Source organism: Thermobia domestica, chromosome 1, assembly GCF_964235325.1.
Source record: "Thermobia domestica chromosome 1, izTheDome1.hap1.1, whole genome shotgun sequence".
NCBI lineage: Eukaryota > Metazoa > Arthropoda > Insecta > Zygentoma > Lepismatidae > Thermobia > Thermobia domestica.
Window position 1 is genome coordinate 144637632 of NC_137454.1, and position 20909 is coordinate 144658540.

Sequence of the window (20909 nt, forward strand, 5' to 3'; positions counted from 1 at the left end):
TTGTGTTGTATTGCCTTAAAATCTTTTTGCAATAGTTTCAGTGAACAATACACGAAGGAGATTGTGCTGATTTGTGTGTATGTGTGTAATTAAGTACAAGTTTGTAAATGTTATATTAACATAAAAATGGCAATAAAAGGTTAAACTATTTGTTTAGAAAGGCTAAGATGATACATAAAAACCTTAAAATCTGGGCGCGTAATAACTATAAAAATGAGAAACGTATGAACATTGATTATGTTTGTGACTTAGTAACTCTTGAACCACCCAATCGGTCTCCATCAAATTTACAACACAGTTTAGGTTCAGGCCTGGGATGTTTTTTATATATATATATATATATATATATATATATATATATATATATATATATATATATATATATATATATATATATATATATATATATATAATTTCATTTTGACGGTGCAACTTAGGGAGGGGAGGGGGAGATATTTAAAAATGATTAAAAATGAAAGATATTAGTGCTGAATCCATAATTTTCGGGGTCGCTGAGATTAACAGTGACTCTTCCGGTGCCGGTTAAATCCTAATTCAGCCCCTCAACTTGGGGAGACATATGAAAATTATCGAAAATGACCGATATTAGTGTGAAATCTATAGTTTTCGGTGTCGCTGAGATGAACAGTGACACTTTCGATGCAGTTTAAATCCATATTTAGCTCTTTATGTCCAAAATGAAACGCACTCTCCCCGACAAAGAATGAGTATTCTGCTAGTATTTTTATACAATTCACTAAAAAAGATTTTTTTATGAACCAACTGAAGAAATTAGACTAAAACAGAAAGGCTTCAGCTGAATATAATTTGGAAGAGATGTGTTTATATTATCAGGTAGGTCTCTAATTGTGGACATGTGGTAACCACATCGCATCAAACATGAGATCTACTAATTCCAATGGATTATTGCAAATCACTTTCACTTCCCTAACGTTCTTGAAAACTTTATTCCTCAATCATTAGAAAGAGCGTCCAGCTCTATAGTCTTCTTAAGTTCTGTCTCTTCATTTTATCCCACAAAAATATTGTCGTTTGTGCATTTTATAGATTGCTTTTGTTTCTACAAGTTTCTTTCTGTCTTGCTGCAACGAATTCTTTACTCCTAATTCCTAATTTTCCCTTTGCGATTTATTTAACTATTGCTTAGTTAACTGACTTGTCTACGCATATGCACAGTCTGAATACGTTTGTAATAATTAATGTTACAATAAAATGATAAGCTAGAGCGAAAAGTATGTGAAAATATTATATTGCCATCGAGTTTATGTATATGTACAAGTTTTCAAAAGGAAAGCATGTGAAATTTGAGTTGCAAGATTTAACTCTACCAAACGAGCAGCAAAGTAACCTAAAACCACACCCACACACACAGCGACAAACTTCATAAGCAAAAATAACGGATAAATTCAACAACATTCCCTGTCAAGTTATTTTTGAATACTTTCCGTAACAAAACAGTGTCCGCATAATTCTAAAACGCTTTTAGCCCACAAAATCGATCCAACATCAATTGTATGCTGCAACAGGTAATGAACTGGATTAAAGGGTATAAAGTTCATGGGTCACATTTAGATTAATCACATCTTAATTTGTTTGTTTCATTTTCTCTCTCACCTTGTTTCTATTGCTTGTACTACATAAAGTATTTTTCAATCAGTTTATTGTTATACGTGATTTATATATATATATATATATATATATATATATATATATATATATATATATATATATATATATATATATATATATATATATAGTACAACATCATTGTTCCGGGAATAAGTTTGAAAGAAATGTTAATACTGCTGTTCATACTGCACTAATACAAATAAAGCATGACAATGCCAAATATACTGTCTTTCCTTTAGTTATGCTTACTGTTAGCTTATCAGTCTAATTTCTTGCTTCAGATAACGGTATCAGAAATGTTCTGAACGATGCAGATTCTACTTTTAAAATAAGGCATTTTTGTGTGTGGGTGTGTTGGTTGATTTTTATATATTGCTGCTAGTGCGTCAAAACTTTCGAGATAAAAAGTACAGAAGTATAAGGAAGTTGTTTCATAATCAACGGCACTGACGTACTTTGTCGACTACCGGTAATAGCCCTGCAACATTATACAAAAAAGTTAATATGTAACTTTAATATACTTATAACTTTTATAATACGTTAATATATAACTTTAACTAATTTATACTAAGAAGTTTATGGTTTATTATATTTTTAATAGTACAAAGTCTCTAAATTTCTCGTAGTCGTGAATGCGTAGTAACAAGGGAATGGCCCCAACTTGACGAGTCCGAATTGGACGCAATTTCGTATAGATACTAATTGGAGGTCAGTGAATAACGTGGGAATAGTTATTCGATTCGCTTTTGCGTACTTTACGAGATATACAGGGTGATGCAAAACAAGTCAACTAGTATGTAATCTCAGTCCGACTTGGACGAAACTTCGTACAGATACTAATTCGAGGTCAGTGAATAACGTAGAAATAGTCATTCGATTCGTTTCTGCGTACTTTACAGTATATACAGGGTGATGGACAACATAATGTAACATAAGACAACTATGTAATCTGAGTCCGAGTTGGACGAAATTTTGAATGCTATGAGAGGCTCTATTCAGAGGTAGGGCATCAAAAGCATCAAGTTCTACTTTTAAAATGTAGGCGCCTTAAGTTTTGCTGACGAAGAACAAATATACGAAGTATTAATGAACTCAGTTACATAAATTTAGGTTATTCTGCATACCAAAATGCAATATATATATATATATATATATATATATATATATATATATATATATATATATATATATATATGCTATATATATAGGCTATATATAAACATGTCGTAAATCCCATAGGTTGATAAAAATTGGAAGCAAACAACTTTAGAGTTGTTGACCTAAAAATTATCTCTATCTGCGAGATTCTTTGTCTACATAGTCAGCTCTCCCGTATGATTACGCAATTACTCATAAGCTTTAAAACTTCCACCATGTTGAATGCGATTGCAATTTCCACTTTCCGATAATAAATTCCTGTTTCCTTCTCTCTTTACTTATTTTCACGCACCATAGTCTTTTGAGGAATCCCTTCAGTTGATACTGAGCATGTTTGCTTTTCTCCCGTTTTCGGCAGCTTCTCGCATGGAAACTGTCTGGTTTAGGACCAGCGGCGCAAATCTGTTCTTTAGGGGGGGATGGGTAAGACCGTTCCCATAATCCTTTTTTTAAGCGATGTTCAAAATATTTATGAAGTTGAAAAACAATGCTGTGGAGAATTAGGAGAGCAGAGTTGTCTTCAACATTGGGAAGTGGGCAGATTGAGGCTTATTCTGGGGGAGGAGATGAGACTCATATTACGGTAGAGGAATCTGATTTCTGGGGTGAACATGTATATTATATATCAGGCGATGTAGATGAAGTGGCATTCGGACACAAATCATCACAATTCTCCCCAAAACACACATTGCAAATCGAATTACTAGGAGAACAGTCCCCTTAGTTCCAAGATTAAGGGGGACATGTGCTTAGCACGTGTGTTTACATGGACACTTTTTCGTATTTTGGAGTTCAGAATCACCTCCCAATTTATAACACGAAGTTCATTATCACTCTGTATATCAATCATTCAGCTGAAAAGAGCATGCTCTATTTCTATTATATAGTAATCATAAATATTAAACCTAAAATGGAATATCTTCCATTTGGTTGTATTTCATTGGATTGCATAAATTAATTTGTTTCAACTTCAGACACAATTTGTATGTTGTTCATTATGAGCTTGGCTAATTACATTAAATTCTTTGTGTGAAACTTACATACTATTATATTAAAACTGCTATTTTTGAAAAGAGAAGAAACATAGATTTGGTTATGTAATATTAAGAGCAATATCTTCTACAAACTACACTAGGGTGCGAATTACCGAAGGGATAAAGATTCCCCCCCCCCTCATTTTGATTCCTCCCAAAGACACAAATTGAAGCATTGCTATCAGAAATGCGTGTTTCCCTCAAAAACCGTTCTTTAGTTATAAAAATTTGAGTATATTGTCAATTTCCACTCTGACGGTTGTCCTTTTATGTTATTTTAATCTTTTAGCTGATTAGCGAAGCTATTTACTTTAAAGAAGAGAATAATAAAGGTTCCAATATACAATACTTCGGTAAGAGTTTGAAAAAGCTATGTCCGAGATGAGAAATGGAAAAACAACCATTCCATGTATTCTATGTAATTAGGATATGTGTATTATACTAATCCAATTTATTAATAATATGGGATACAAGGGTAAGACAACATTGTTCCGACTATGTAATGAAAGATATGAAACTGGAAAGTGGCCGAAAGATTTCCTGAAGACGATCATAGTAGCGTTAGCTAAGAAACCGAATCAGAGAGATGTGACAATTACAGAACTACTAGTCTCATATCGCATGCAGCAAAAATTATGCTTACTCTTTTTACTGCATGGAAGAAGGTTGCATGGAAGAACAAATTAAGAAGTTGAGGAGGAACAGTTCGGGTTTAGAACACAAGAGATGTAACTGGTTTGTTAAGAGTAATCGATGTAAGGTTTATAGAAAAAGGAAAAGAATTATATATAGTGTTTATTGACCTAGAAAGAATTTTGACCAGTTGAACTTGGAATTGTCGATGGTAGTTTTAAAGAATGTTGGGTTGAATTGAAAGTTCAAATACTCATGAACTTATATATGAATCAAAAATAATTCTAATCACATACTTATATATGAACTTATAATTCTAATCATAATATGATTCAACTTATATATGAATCTTTAAGTGTTGGAAAAGGGAAGAAATGATAGAGGAGAGTGCAATTGGAAGGGGAGTTCGACAGGGATGTTTGCTCTCGCCAAAGTTGTTCAATATATATCTAAAAGAGGTGGTGAAGAAGGGTTTGCAAGAGGCAGTGAAGACTTATTTCGGTAGGAGAGAGTGAAGGTGTATAGGATTTTCAGATACTATGGCGTTTGTTGCATCACAATACACAAATTTTCCCTTGTTTTTATCGTCGCCCAGTTTAACTGTTTTGATGAAGATGTTATTACTGACAAAGCTACGTATAACAAAGTCGAGTATGGATTTGTAAACGTTTTACATTATACATATCGTACAATGTAAGATAGTTTTAATACTGTACTCAAACGAATTCGATGAGAACATCTCAGACAGAGCAGGATTTAGGTTTGATAAGGATCTAAGCTATTAAAGGTAATGGGTGCCCTTTATATGTTCAGATCTTCTTTATCTATGATAAATTGACTGCACTACACAGAGAAAAATCCATTCTCCGGACAGCGGTATATTGTACAAATATACGGTATCCTCTTGCTTACTATAGAAATCAGTACGGAGCATACGTCATCCGTATGCTACATAGGCACTGCCTTTAGATGTTACATCATGCTGTTGCAGGATGTCTGACATCTAACACCTTTCCGTATATCACATACATATACTTATGTTACCTTTGTCATCTATATGTTATATACGTCTATTTGTATGTGAGATCCTGACCGCCTACATTGTTTCATATGGAAAATACGTATAGATGAAACACTTATACAGAAAGTATTATAAAACATGCGTTTTCAGTTATACGTCTGCTGTACATTAAGTCCAAAAATTACAGGAATTACGCATGTAACCTATCTTTTTTAAGTACGCCACCTACAATTTTTTTTCTCAGTGTACAGTCTTCAGCTGTATGCTACATGTTGCAATGCAATCAATCCGTGCAGAACGTAGGCACCCAGTATACATAGATGAGCAAACTGCTGACGTATTTTAGGAGGAAGGCTAGCAAAAGGGATCCCAATTAAGTACATCATAGAAGCTTATAGAACACAAACACTGTTGCTGTTAAGGCTAGTGGGTAAGTTTTATTGTAATTGCTTTTATATTTTCGAAATGTATATACATTTCCCCATATTTCCCAACTCTTTCTAATTCTTCTAGGACTTTGCACTTTCTTTTGTAAACCTCTTCCCTCGCTCTGTCTGTTTCTCTCCGTAATTCCTTATTTGACTTTCTGTACATCTTTCTGCCCTCTTCTGTATCAATCTGTTTCCACGTCTTCCTTTCCTTTATTTTCTGCAACATCTGATCTGTAACCTATGGTTTCTTAGGCGTTTTGTGTTCGCGGCAACCTACTGCTTCTTTTGCAGCCTGCTATAAGCAAAGTTTAATGCGTTCTCACCGTGCGTTACTACCTGTGCCTATTCTTTCCTTGTTTGAATATTTTTCTTCGAATTTTTCCACGAAAAGATTTCTTATTTCCTCATTTTTCAACTTTTTAGTATTCAACACTTTGTTACCTGTTTTTCTCCTGACTATATTTTTCAGTTGAATATCTATTCGGATAGCACAAGATTATGATCAGAGAAAATAGCCCCGGGAAGGGTCTTCGTGTTCTTTAAGCTATTCCGGTACCTGTCCTGAATCATAACATAGTCTATCTGCTATCTTCCGCCGTCTATTGATTTTTTCCATGTATATCTTCTTCTCTTGTGCTGATTGAACCAAGTGTTCCCAGTTACTAGTGAATTCTATCTACAAAAATTCACTAGTCCCTCTCCCCTTTCATTTCTTTCGCCTAAACCATATTTGCCTACGATACTATCTTCTGTTTTTCTCCCACAACTGTATTGAAATCTCACATTGGAATTACGCATGCACCCCTCTTCTCCGTATCTATAATTTCTTCCATTTTCTCATAATTTTCCTCTACTTCTTCTGTTGCATGCAAAGTCGTCGGTGCATATGTCTGTATCACGACTAGATCCACTACAAACTTCACATGCCAGCTGGGATCGAACCAGGGACTCCAACTACCAAAGGTGAACGCTCTACCACTAAGCTACCGAGGCCCTGAGACATGGGGGAGTCACGATGGTTAGTCCAGTAAAGATAGCCCATTTTTCTGCCAAGAAAGGAACAAATTAGTAACAAGCTGAAAATTGGTATGGAAGTAGGGGGATGTGTTAGGAATAACATACTAAAAGTCCCCTAAAATCCCACTGTAGCTTTTCCCGCAATTTTGAAAAATGCCCGCCATCTTTAGACGACGACAAAGAATTTATGGAAATCGTTACCCTTTATGTTTATTCCTCTAGCCACCGTTCTAATTATCACAAAGCCATGAATCATATATGGTTGGAAAGCTTGAAAGACAGAAAATCTAAGTAAATAACATATATGCCCATCGTGCTAAATTTCTAGAAGAAGAAGAAGAAAAAAACAGCTTTTTTATTTAAAAAAGATATATTTTCAGAAATCATGAGAAGTTTGCAACACTGACAGTTATTGCACACCAACGAAACACCACCAACAGATGTCCTTGATATTTATCTCAATCATAGCCAACAATGACACAAATCAGTGCAATACAAGCCGAGAAAAAAATATAACTTATGTTACTTTCTGACCTCTTTGTACACTCCGCATCAAAAAATTGCGACACCTAACGCCTTGCAGTTAGGCCACCCAATATACCCCTTCTTATCCCATAATTGTGTCTGGTAAAAACATCCCCTCTCACTCCTCCTTTCCTCTCTCCCATACGAAAATCAGCAAAAAAGATGAGTGCAATTCTTATTTCAAAATATGCATATATTAGTATACACAAAATGAAACAATCAAACCGAGACGAAACAAGATTCATAAGATAATGTAGGGAGAGACTTAACACACACAGAGTGAACAGTTGAAAGCGATGTATGCCTTTTGGACAGACATACAGAACTAAGATAGAGAGAGGAAAGGGGAGAGAAGAAGAAGAAGAAAAACTGAACACAGATAAAAATAAGGAATTTAAAAGTATTTTAAAAAAGAACCTAACATTATAAAGTTCCGTTTCCAGAAATCCAACAGGAATATATAAGTAAGTTTAGATTATATATTTCTTCAGGACTATTCGAATACATAGAAAATACAGGAAACAATCATTAAGTCACTTTCAAAATGAATACCAAACTTGGAGGTCAAATTAAATACTCAATTTCCTGTGAAACTGTAGAGCTCTGAAACATATAGAATAATGTCAGTAGTTTAACACACGTGATTTGTTTCACGTGTTTCGGTAGCAAATTCGGTAGTGTTCATTGAACGTACTGATATGAAATACATTATAATAAACCCAGTAATACCTCCATTCCGGACTACTAATACAAACTCAACAAAAGTAAAAAAAAAAAAAAAAAAAAAAGAAAAGAAGAAGGAAACAAAGAAAAGGATAAATGAATGAGTGCTATTTTACTGCGAATATCTATTAGAAAGAGTCAATATTAGAAGTCCAAACTGTATCATAATGAAAAGTTACAAATTTTGAAAACAAAAATTAGATGTTCTTTATAAACGTAACAGACCTTGCATGTTTCACATTGAAAACGTGAATAAAATACATTGAATTATAGGATGGAAACGAACTTTTTGTCAAACTAATATAAATAAAATCATCTCTAGAATCAGCAGAAAAGGGACCATTTTCTAGTCATCTCTGAAGATTTATCAGTTCTGAACATCCAGTCTCGATTTCACCTATTGTGAATATAACTTTCTAATTCGAACAGATAGAATGAACGCGCCAGAGCTTAAGTGGACCATTGCATCAGTTGGGTGATGTGGATTGGTTATGGACCGACATTGCGTCGAAGATTCGAACCCGTACTGACCCAGTGATACGATTGAGACACGGTAACCTGGAGGACAAAGAACAGATTTACGAGAGAGAGAAGCAATAAGAGAGAGAGAAGTAATAAATAGGAGACGAAGATAAAGATGACTAGACACAGAGAGAAAGACGAATTTATAATTGAACACTACTTATCATTATACTGTATGACAAGGAACGCATACACTCTTTACTCGTATTCTCACAAGTGATGCTTTGTAAGTTCTCCAACGGGAGATCAATCTCTGTTTGTAGCCATTATTTTATGAGAAAAAGAATTTACTTGATGGGGAATCGAACCGAGATCTTCCAGTTGCAAATCCAGCACGCTACCGCTACTCCACAGATTACTGTACCCAAAACATGTTTAACAAATGGTTTAGTGTTTCTTTCTAAGACCAATAATATGAAAAGTGGATACTTCAGATCATTGAATGGGTTCGATCCGTCCTAGTAATTCCTGTAAATGTTGTTTGCTCATCCCCAACCAACATTCGTAAATTGTTTCCATCGTGATACAGGTGTGTGCATCCTCCTTCTTAACGATTCCTCATTTACTATGAAAAGTCAATCTTCGATTCCTCACGATCGCTTTGTGAAAAAACAGAGGTTGGCCTGAAGAAGGTTTGAAACTATGTCGCCTAGCTGCACTACTCATGAGTCCCACACGTTACCCCTACGCTATCTTGGCAGCTCAAAACGTAAGCCAAATATTACTAAGTTCAGCCGTGATGTTTGGAACGAACTAGTTTCTTTCTGTAATGCTATTAACACCACAGTACACGCCGAAATTCATTTATTCGATGACCTGGAGACAAGATAGTGCCCACTAATAAATTAAATAACATACAATTCAGGAAAATTTCAGAAATAATAACAAGTTACGCATTAATTTCCCAGTGCACATTCAAAAGTACGCTAATAATAATAATAATAATAATAATAATAATAATAATAATAATAATAATAATAATAATAATAATAATAATAATAATAAAATCATAGCCGTACCTTTATCAGAATTTCAGGCTTAGTTAATAAACGAATTCAACGTGGTCTCTATTCGAAGCTCTATTTAATCGAATCCGATAGAAATACAAAGAGAAACTTCGAGAACAGGAAAAAGAAAAATGTTACCTTGGTGGGATTAGACGTAACTTATGCCTTAGACAGTTTTTTCTTTTCTTTAACTTTACTGATTCACCGAACGTATCTGAGTAACTTGTCTCTATTTTCTACTCGGCTATATACGTTTCAATCATTTCCGTTAATCTTGAACGACAGGAACACGAATACAAAAACATCTAAGAGAATTAAAATTCGAAACTCCCCCACCGGGAATCGAACCCGGGACCCCATACACCTTAGGCACACGTGCTAGCCACTAGACCAGCGGGGAAAGCAAGTGAAGTGCATTTTGTAGTATCTGAAGTTTACACCTATTTCATCCTGCTGTAATAATGTTTACCGTATTCGTTACTTTGAGGAATGATATATGTTATTCATATAGGTTCTATTACATATTCGTCCGTAAATATTATATAAATTATCAGAATTATTCATGATCTTCCATGGAAATTCACTGGCGCATGCACAGTAGACAGACAGTGTAATTGAAAGGTGAGTTTAACAGATATTATATATTTCGCCGACATTATTTAATAGCTATGTAGAAAAGATAGCAAAAATGAGTTTTCATAATGAAGATGGAATTTCGGTAGGAGATAGAATGATGAGGTATATACGGTTTGGGGTTGATATCATTGTTGTTGCAGAATCTAAAAAGAAAATTAATAAAATGTAGAAAACTTGAGAAAGGCTTCTGAAGAATATGGGATGAAAATAAATGTTAGAAAGACAAAATCCATGGTGATTGAAACGAAGCGATCGGTGTCAAATATAGAAGTAGGAGCGGAAAAAACAAACAGGTGACTAGTTTTTGATGTCTGAGTAGTATTATTAGTGATATGACATGTGAACGTGAAATAAAAGCAAGGATAGAAATGGCGAAAGAAGCCTTTAGGATGAAGAAAATACTAGTTTGTGTGGCCTTAGAGTTAAAAAAAAACTCATAAAATGCTTCGTGTACTGTATTTTACTGTATTTATAGGACAGAAATATGGACATTACGCAGAAATGATGAGAAACAATTGGAGGCTTTCGAAATATGTGCAAGGAGAAGAATGGAGAGAAATAGCTAGGTCGAGAGGAAAACGAAGGAGAGGGTTGGAAATGGAAGGAGAAAAATATTATTAAGAAGAGGAAGAGAAACTGGTTGGAATATTGGTTAAGAAGGAACTGTATCATGAGGGATGTGCTACATGGTATGGTGGCAGGAAAGAGAGGAAAGGGACGAATTAGACTATATAGAATCATAGTTAGGCTATTGGCAATATCAAAACAAAAAAATCGTATGAGAAGATGGAGAGGTTAACAGAAGATTGTGGAACATGGCAGCTTTTCAGCTGCGGTAAGTGACCCGCTGGTAATGGCGGAATACTTCTGATATAATGATGCTGATGATGCACAGTAAAAACAGAAAGATCCCTTTACTGTCATTGCTAATACGAACCACAATGCAAATTTCTACAAGTTGTTAAAATGCCTAGCTCTAAATGCTGTAGAGAACTATCTGTTAGTCTGCGAGGAGAAATTATAGTCGAGTAAAAGTGGAACAAACTCTCTTTCAGATCGCTTGGGTTTTGGGCTGTGGCGAAAAAGCAGTGAAGAAATTGATTTAGCGGTATGAGAAATAATAATAATAATAATAATAATAATAATAATAATAATAATAATAATAATAATAATAATAATAATTTATTTCACAATTCATTTCTGCCAGCAGCTTTCGTCCCCTTACTCCCACTTCATGCTTACACAGGAGGAAGCTGCGCGTCCCCAGGTTGGGAACCACTACTTTCCATTAAGGAATTCTGATAGCCTGTTAGAAATTTGCATTCTGACTAATATCAGTAAACTGCATTCTTCTGTTTCTACTGCGCATGCACCAGTGAATTTCCATGGAAGATCATGATTAATTCTGATAATTTATATAATATTTACGGACGAATATGTAATAGAACCTATATGAATAACATATATCATTCCTCAAAGTAACGAATACGATAAACATTATTACAGCAGGATGAAATAGGTGTAAACTTAAGATACTACAAAATGCATTTCACTTGCTTTCCCCGGTGGTCCAGTGGCTAGCATGTGTGCCTAAGGTGTATGGGGTCCCGGGTTCGATTCTCGGTGGGGGAGTTTCGAATTTTAATTCTCTTAGATGTTTTTGTATTCGTGTTCCTGTCGTTCAAGATTAACGGAAATGATTGAAAACGTATATAGCCGAGTAGAAAATAGAGACAAGTTACTCAGATACGTTCGGTGAATCAGTTAAAGAAAAGAAAAAACTGTCTAAGGCATTTGTTTGTAAATTTTAAAGAACTCCTAAAAGTTACTTCTAATCCCACCAAGGTAACATCTTTCTTTTACCTGTTCTCGAAGTTTCTCTTTGTATTTCTATCGGATTCGATTAAATAGAGCTTCGAATAGAGACCACGTTGAATTCGTTTATTGACTAAGCCTGAAATTCTGATAAAGGTATGGCTATGTTTTTATTATTAATATTATTATTATTATTATTATTATTATTATTATTATTATTATTATTATTATTATTATTATTATTATTATTAGCGTACTTTTGAATGTGCACTGGGAAATTAATGCGTAACTTGTTATTATTTCTGAAATTTTTCCTGGATTGTATGTTATTTAATTTATTAGTGGGCACTATCTTGTCTCCAGGTCGTCGAATAACTGAATTTCGGCGTGTACTGTGGTGTAAATAGCATTACAGAAAGAAACTAGTTCGTTCCAAACATCACGGCTGAACTTAGTAATATTTGGTTTATGTTTTGAGCTGCCAAGATAGCGTAGGGGTAGAATGGTTTCAAGTGGTGCATCAGTTGGTGCCTACGCGCTCTCGTTTATTTGAGCTGAAACGTGTTCCTGACCCACTGTGTTCTCGATGCGCCAAAGAAGATACTCTATCCCACCGGTACGATCAGTGTGTGGGTGCTCCAGCTATCTGGAACTGTCTCACGTCCTTGTTAGGACGAATTTGTCGTCGACCTCCACACCAGTTCACAGTATCCTATGTTTTGTTTCCGGATTTTCGTTATTTTCCACAGACCAAACACCACGCTGTGCTTTTTATACTGGCTTGTACAATTGTGTATATCCATCGCCATGTGCCTTTGCTGGATGCTCGCACCTACTTGGATTTTTTAAAACGCACTCGCCGAAAGCTCTTTTCCCCCGAGTTGGACAGGCAGTATTTTAGTAGGTTTTTAGAAGTGGTGTTGCAGTAATCTCCTTCCTTCTCGTTAAAAAAAAAAAAAAAAAAAAAAAAAGCTACAACTCAGGATGTAGGTTTATCTTTTCGTTTCTATTTTTTTTCGTGGTTATTGTTATACTTACATTTTCCTTTTCTTGTATGTAAGACATATTGTATTGTAGTACCCTAGGAGTCAGTCTGGTTCTTGTACACTTTTTGTATAAAGACAAGCATATGAACAATAAAACTAGGGGTAACGTGTGGGACTCATGAGTAGTGCAGCTAGGCTACATAGGTTCAAACCTTCTTCAGGCCAACCTCTGTTTTTTCACAAAGCGATCGTGAGGAATCGAAGATTGACTTTTCATAGTAAATGAGGAATCGTTAAGGAGGAGGATGCACATACCTGTATCACGATGGAGACAATTTACGAATGTTGATTGGGGATGAGCAAATAACATTTACAGGAATTACTAGGACGGATCGAACCCATTCAATGATCTGAAGTATCCACTTTTCATATTATTGGTCTTAGAAAGAAACACTAAACCATTTGTTAAACATGTTTTGGGTACAGTAATCTGTGGAGTAGCGGTTGCGTGCTGGATTTGCAACTGGAAGATCTCGGTTTGATTCCCCATCAAGTAAATTCTTTTTCTCATAAAATAATGGCTACAAACAGAGATTGATCTCCCGTTGGAGAACTTACAAAGCATCACGTGTGAGAATACGAGTAAAGGGTGTATGCGTTCCTTGTCATACAGTATAATGATAAGTAGTGTTCAATTATAAATTCGTCTTTCTCTCTGTGTCTAGTCATCTTTATCTTCGTCTCCTATTTATTACTTCTCTCTCTCTTATTGCTTCTCTCTCTCGTAAATCTGTTCTTTGTCCTCCAGGTTACCGTGTCTCAATCGAATCACTGGGTCAGTACGGGTTCGAATCTCCGACGCAGTGTTGGTCCATAACCAATCCACATCACCCAACTGATGCAATGGTCCACTTAAGCTCTGGCGCGTTCATTCTATCTGTTCGAATTAGAAAGTTATATTCACAATAGGTGAAATCGAGACTGGATGTTCAGAACTGATAAATCTTCAGAGATGACTAGAAAATGGTCCCTTTTCTGCTGATTCAAGAGATGATTTTATTTGTATTAGTTTGACAAAAAGTTCGTTTCCATCCTATAATTCAATGTATTTTATTCACGTTTTCAATGTGAAACATGCAAGGTCTGTTACGTTTATAAAGAACATCTAATTTTTGTTTTCAAAATTTGTAACTTTTCATTATGATACAGTTTGGACTTCTAATATTGACTCTTTCTAATAGATATTCGCAGTAAAATAGCACTCATTCATTTATCCTTTTCTTTGTTTCCTTCTTCTTTTCCTTTTTTTTTTTTTTTTTACTTTTGTTGAGTTTGTATTAGTAGTCCGGAATGGAGGTATTACTGGGTTTATTATAATGTATTTCATATCAGTACGTTCAATGAACACTACCGAATTTGCTACCGAAACACGTGAAACAAATCACGTGTGTTAAACTACTGACATTTTCTATATGTTTCAGAGCTCTACAGTTTCACAGGAAATTGAGTATTTAATTTGACCTCCAAGTTTGGTATTCATTTTGAAAGTGACTTAATGATTGTTTCCTGTATTTTCTATGTATTCGAATAGTCCTGAAGAAATATATAATCTAAACTTACTTATATATTCCTGTTGGATTTCTGGAAACGGAACTTTATAATGTTAGGTTCTTTTTTAAAATACTTTTAAATTCCTTATTTTTATCTGTGTTCAGTTTTTCTTCTTCTTCTCTCCCCTTTCCTCTCTCTATCTCAGTTCTGTATGTCTATCTAAAAGGCATACATCGCTTTCAACTGTTCATTCTGTGTGTGTTTAAGTCTCTTCCTACATTATCTTATGAATCTTGTTTCGTCTCTGTTTGATTGTTTCATTTTGTGTATACTAATATATGTATATTTTGAAATAAGAATTGCACTCATCTTTTTTGCTGATTTTCGTATGGGAGAGAGGAAAGGAGGAGTGAGAGGGGATGTTTTTACCAGACACAATTATGGGATAAGAAGGGGTATATTGGGTGGCCTAACTGCAAGGCGTTAGGTGTCGCAATTTTTTTGATGCGGAGTGTACAAAAGTGCATAAGGTGACATACACTTTCACGGGTTTAGTCACCTTCTTTTATCACATAGGACCAAGAGTTATATATCATTGGAAATCTTAAGAAACGTAAATTCGAACGACGTAACACTTATGCTAATCAAGCCCAATTTGTGGAAGAAGCGCAAAACTCAAAATTTCGGGACAAAACGTGATTTTCGCAATAAATTCTTTGAAACTTGCAACACTGACAATTATCGTATGTTAACAAAACTCAGTTACCGTTTTCACTATCATCATTATTAATTTACTCTTAAAATGGCCAACGTTTTTCCCAATGGAGTAAGCTTTTATGATACATAGTTTTACATCACTTAAATATAGCACAAAAATCATTTATTGACAGCATTAGAAAGTAGCAGAAATTGGTAGTCTCCTATTCATAGGAAAATCGTAATTTACACACTAAAAATAACTCTCAACTATAATATTCATTTGAATGTAAATTTTTAAAAATGTCTAACTAGAATGCAATTTTCCTCCTAGTATTCTTAAAATCAACTTAATATTTACATTACACGTTAGTATGCACTTTAAGAACATTCGAACTTATTTTATTAGAAATCGATGAGGTTATCATTATCTCGTTCATCTCTATGGTCTTCATCATTTGATTTTGCATTCATGCATCCAATTCCTCGACACTGAAATAAATTAGAGCACACAATTCCTGCTTTCCGACAACCGTACATACTTTCACAGCCCTTTTTACAGTTACAGGATATTACACGGAGCGGGTTCCTTGGTCATTCTTGCTGGTACGAGGATATCTTCTAATGTTGTCCATTCATATTCAGTCGCTCGCAAATCATTTCCACGATAAAATTGAACCTGATGATATGGTGTTTCGCAGCATCACTGGTGGGTGGCAATTTTGCCAATTGTATTTAGTTCTGAATGGGGAGCGACTTACTTCAAGGATGTATGAATGATACTGGAATTCATCCAGTAAGGTTACTATTGATGGAGAATCGTTATGTGTTAGTAGAAATAATGTGCCAGCTTCATAGATTGTACACTAGCATTATCATGGTTCAAAACTTCAAGTGATCGGCATAAATCTTCCCGTTTTTGAAGTAATCAGAATGGATTTTTCTTTCCCTGTTGATACAAACCACATGATGTGTCGCATCTAGTTAAAGCATGGTAGCTGAGCAAACCAGTTAGTATATTTGCCTGTGTATCTTCCAACTTCTTAGTACTAAATTCCTTACTCACGTCTTGTAGACGTCCAAGCTTTCGAAATGTGATGTCGTACTGATTATTACCTTGTTCAAGCAAAATGATTAAAATATCAACACCTTCATGTCAACATTATCACGACGTGCTTACTAGGATTTAAAGACTTGGCTACAGCAGTTTTAGCTATAAGTGCGTCAGCATCACTCCTTGCTTGCTGAGTTTGAATTCCAGCTTGTGTCAAATGAATCATCAACTCACGGGCGAAACAATCCTTATTTTTGAAATTACCTAAGAATTTATATTTTTTTGTTAATAATTTGGTTTCATTTGTGAATAACACCAAAGCTGATTGAACCTTTGACTCACGTTGCTCCCGCTCTGCGGCTTTTGTACAGTTTTCAGTGCAGTACCCATAAAAAAATAATTGTTGCTTTCGTTCCTGAGTTTGTGAGAACATAGGACACATACGAGTTGTAAAAAAATGAAATGAAATCTTTAAGTTTAACGTCCCACGGGTATGCCGGTTAGGCTAAAGGAGACGGTGATAATGAGAGATGAGTGAAATGGTGGAATGAAGAAAGTGGGAGGAAACGGGAGAACCCCGAGAAAACCCACGAGCACGGTGTTTGTCCACCACAAAGTCCACACGGCGCGAGCTGGGATCGAACCAGGGACCCCAAGCAACGGAGGTGAACGATCTACCACTGAACATACGAGTTGTGCACGTCAAGGTATGTTCCATATTGTGGCCAAACAATATGATGTAGAAGCCAGCCTCCATCTATAACGTACACAGTGTTTTCAAATTGAGTTTTAAAGTTTGTCCGATATTCAAACATGTCGTACAAAGCGGACTTTTTCGTTTTTCTCATGGACATTTCTGTGAAAAGAGAAAGCGAATAGGGTGCAAGCTCGTAAGCAAAACACTGCTGGAGTTCTTTTTCGGACTTCTACTCATATGATTCAGTTGAAGTATGGTGTTTCGGGCCAGTGGCTCATCACGGATACGCATTTTTTTGTTTAAGTTTCACATTTCCAAAAGTCCGTCCAAACATTCCTTCCATAGCAGCCAATCCGATTTCCTTAGATTTATCAGTTGACCATTTCATTACCTACCATGCCAGTGCTTAGTGACGCGAGCTCCGGATATGACGGGAATGGAGAATGGTGGCAAAACCAACGCAAGAATTTCTTTAGATGTAATATATCACGCGATTGACTGCTTTAGTACAGGTCCACATGCCGACCAGTGTGAAGTTCTTGCCTATCTTTGTTTCATAATTTTTCAAGACATTCTCGTAAGTGGCACGCTGCTGGCATACTTGACACACACCTAGATATTATCTTTTCAGTTATGCCTCTCCTATGGGTCAGTCCACCGCTGCTCTTCATTGCTCTCGCTAAAACCTACTCAATCGTCATATCAGACCATGTGCCACTCCAAAATATATCTTTTCTACGAATAGTGAAGTAACCGTCTCCTCTAAATAGCTGGAACTCATGAAGATCCATTTCATCCTCCAACCGCAACATTTCTTGTAAGTACAGATGTGCGTACTTGGCATACAAAAGATGCTCAGCTGCATAGAAGTATGATAACATTTCTCAAATGCAGTGAAGATGAAGATTCAAGTCTCCAGTTCTTTCGAACTAAAAGACGCATAATTTCTACAAGCTGAAAGTACAGAGCGAATAACTTAGAGATACGGCTTGTTTCTGCAGCAGCGTCAATGAATAACTTCAGGTCATTTACAATCTTGATTGGCTATGTTTGATGTTGAACCACTACATCAGTATCGATATCTTCTTCAGTCATCAGATGAATACAAACATCTCGCAATTGACGCTCAAACTCCTCAGTGGCGTCTGATTCATTAAATAAACAGTATATATTGCAATTGCTAACTGTGTTTTAAAAAAATTAGCTCGCAAAGCACGAGGAATAAGAATGGCATGGCTTTATCTGTGGCATGGAGTTACTAGCATACACACAAGACCAAAGTTCTTCAATGCCACTACCTTTCATTATATATGCAACTGTTTCCATAAATGACATTATAGAGTGAAAAACCCCCAAGTCTAACAATCATTGACGGTAATTCACCAGAATTTCTACATGTTGCTACAATGTCACATGCTTTAGAGTACAAAGGTTAATCCAACGTGACTAAGCACGCTTTTTTGCTTCTTTTCTGCACATTCTTTGCTGGCAAACATAAGCGCCGAGTATACAGCATCCATGCTTATGGCTGAAGATTGATGAGAGGTTGAATTACTACTTAATATGCTTGGTACTTATGATTGTTGCTTGTCACCAGCTGCATAAATCCATTCCAATTCGGGCAAGTTGGTGTCTTCAACCACTTGAGAATCATCCATGTTACATCGTACAGAAGGTGGATTTCAGTTTGAATATTCAGAACACGAAGGTATCTTATATCTTCAATGATTAAATCCGAAAGACCATTGCGTGTGTACGTTAAAAGTGGTATATTCCATTCATTCTGTGACAGTGTATGCGCCCAGGTATTGCTCAATGCTCAATGCTCAATTTTGAACCCAGGTATTGCTCAATGATATGCGAGCGACTGAATATGAATGGACAACATTAGGAGGTATCCTCGTACCAGCAAGAATGACCAAGGAACCCGTTCCGTGTAATATCCTGTAACTGTAAAAAGGGCTGTGAAAGTATGTACGGTTGTCGGAAAGCAGGAATTGTGTGCTCTAATTTATTTCAGTGTCGAGGAATTGGATGCATGAATGCAAAATCAAATGATGAAGACCATAGAGATGAACGAGATAATGATAACCTCATCGATTTCTAATAAAATAAGTTCGAATGTTCTTAAAGTGCATACTAACGTGTAATGTAAATATTAAGTTGATTTTAAGAATACTAGGAGGAAAATTGCATTCTAGTTAGACATTTTTAAAAATTTACATTCAAATGAATATTATAGTTGAGAGTTATTTTTAGTGTGTAAATTACGATTTTCCTATGAATAGGAGACTACCAATTTCTGCTACTTTCTAATGCTGTCAATAAATGATTTTTGTGCTATATTTAAGTGATGTAAAACTATGTATCATAAAAGCTTACTCCATTGGGAAAAACGTTGGCCATTTTAAGAGTAAATTAATAATGATGATAGTGAAAACGGTAACTGAGTTTTGTGAACATACGATAATTGTCAGTGTTGCAAGTTTCAAAGAATTTATTGCGAAAATCACGTTTTGTCCCGAAATTTTGAGTTTTGCGCTTCTTCCACAAATTGGGCTTGATTAGCATAAGTGTTACGTCGTTCGAATTTACGTTTCTTAAGATTTCCAATGATATATAACTCTTGGTCCTATGTGATAAAAGAAGGTGACTAAACCCGTGAAAGTGTATGTCACCTTATGCACTTTTGTACAAAGAGGTCAGAAAGTAACATAAGTTATATTTTTTTTCTCGGCTTGTATTGCACTGATTTGTGTCATTGTTGGCTATGATTGAGATAAATATCAAGGACATCTGTTGGTGGTGTCAATTTTGAGTTTTAGGATTTTTTTGATAAATTACGCTATTTAAAATTTTAATTTTATTTTGAAATTGTAAATTTGTTGCCAAAGATTTTAGCTTTATACAATAATTATTTGAAGCTTGACCTTTTTTTATTTTGTTAAAATTTAGAAGTGAATTATTTTTTTGAGACATGAAGTTTACTTGGTATATTTGAGGTTTTTTTTATATTAGGTGGATACCTGCTTAAAATGTTTGCAAATTTGTTTTTTATTTTTGGCAAATGTACAAACTCCAAGTTAAACCTTTGTAGTTTTAGAATTATGCGGGTTGTGCGTGGATTTAAGTTTTTAAGAGTTAATGTATGTTTTATTTTGGCATTATTACAATGTATGATAGCTTTTTTTAATAGATAATATGAAAACTGCTTGTACAAAAATAACACTGCCAGTAGTTTTAACTGAAATATTGATAATGACATTTTATGGGCTTTAACACGCTTGCTAGCGTAACCAATTATATTTATTTATTTTTTTTTGTTTTTTAGGATGTTGTGTTACATAATTGGCGAGATTTTGGGCAGTTGCATTAGTATAGACATGGAATGTTAGATTAAAATTTGGCTGAGATAACGCAGGAGGTGAACTTAATATGACTCAATTTATTGAAAGATTTTAAAGCTTTAGGTGTTTATTTAAATTTATTTACTTTTTTTTAATAGGTTGTACAAAGGTGATGTTAACTTAGAAAAATTATTGACGAAACGTTTTTTTTCATTTAACAAGCCCTAAAAATGCCTTTAAGTGCTTTTTGTTTTTGGGAATTGGAAAATTTTGAATGGCCTTGTTATGTTTAGGATTTACCTGTATGGAATTTTCACTTATTACATGTTTTAAGAACAAAATTTTGGATTTTAAAAATTGACATTTTTTAAAGTTTAATGAAAAGTTTTCTGTTTGAAAAATTTTT

The 20909-nt window shown here is 35.0% G+C and overlaps 1 protein-coding gene across 2 annotated transcripts in view; it reads left to right on the forward strand.

Moving 5' to 3' along the window:
* LOC145689734 (Kv channel-interacting protein 4-like) overlaps positions 1-20909 on the forward strand; it is a 794874-nt gene that overhangs the window by 515613 nt on the left and 258352 nt on the right. The window lies entirely within an intron of this gene.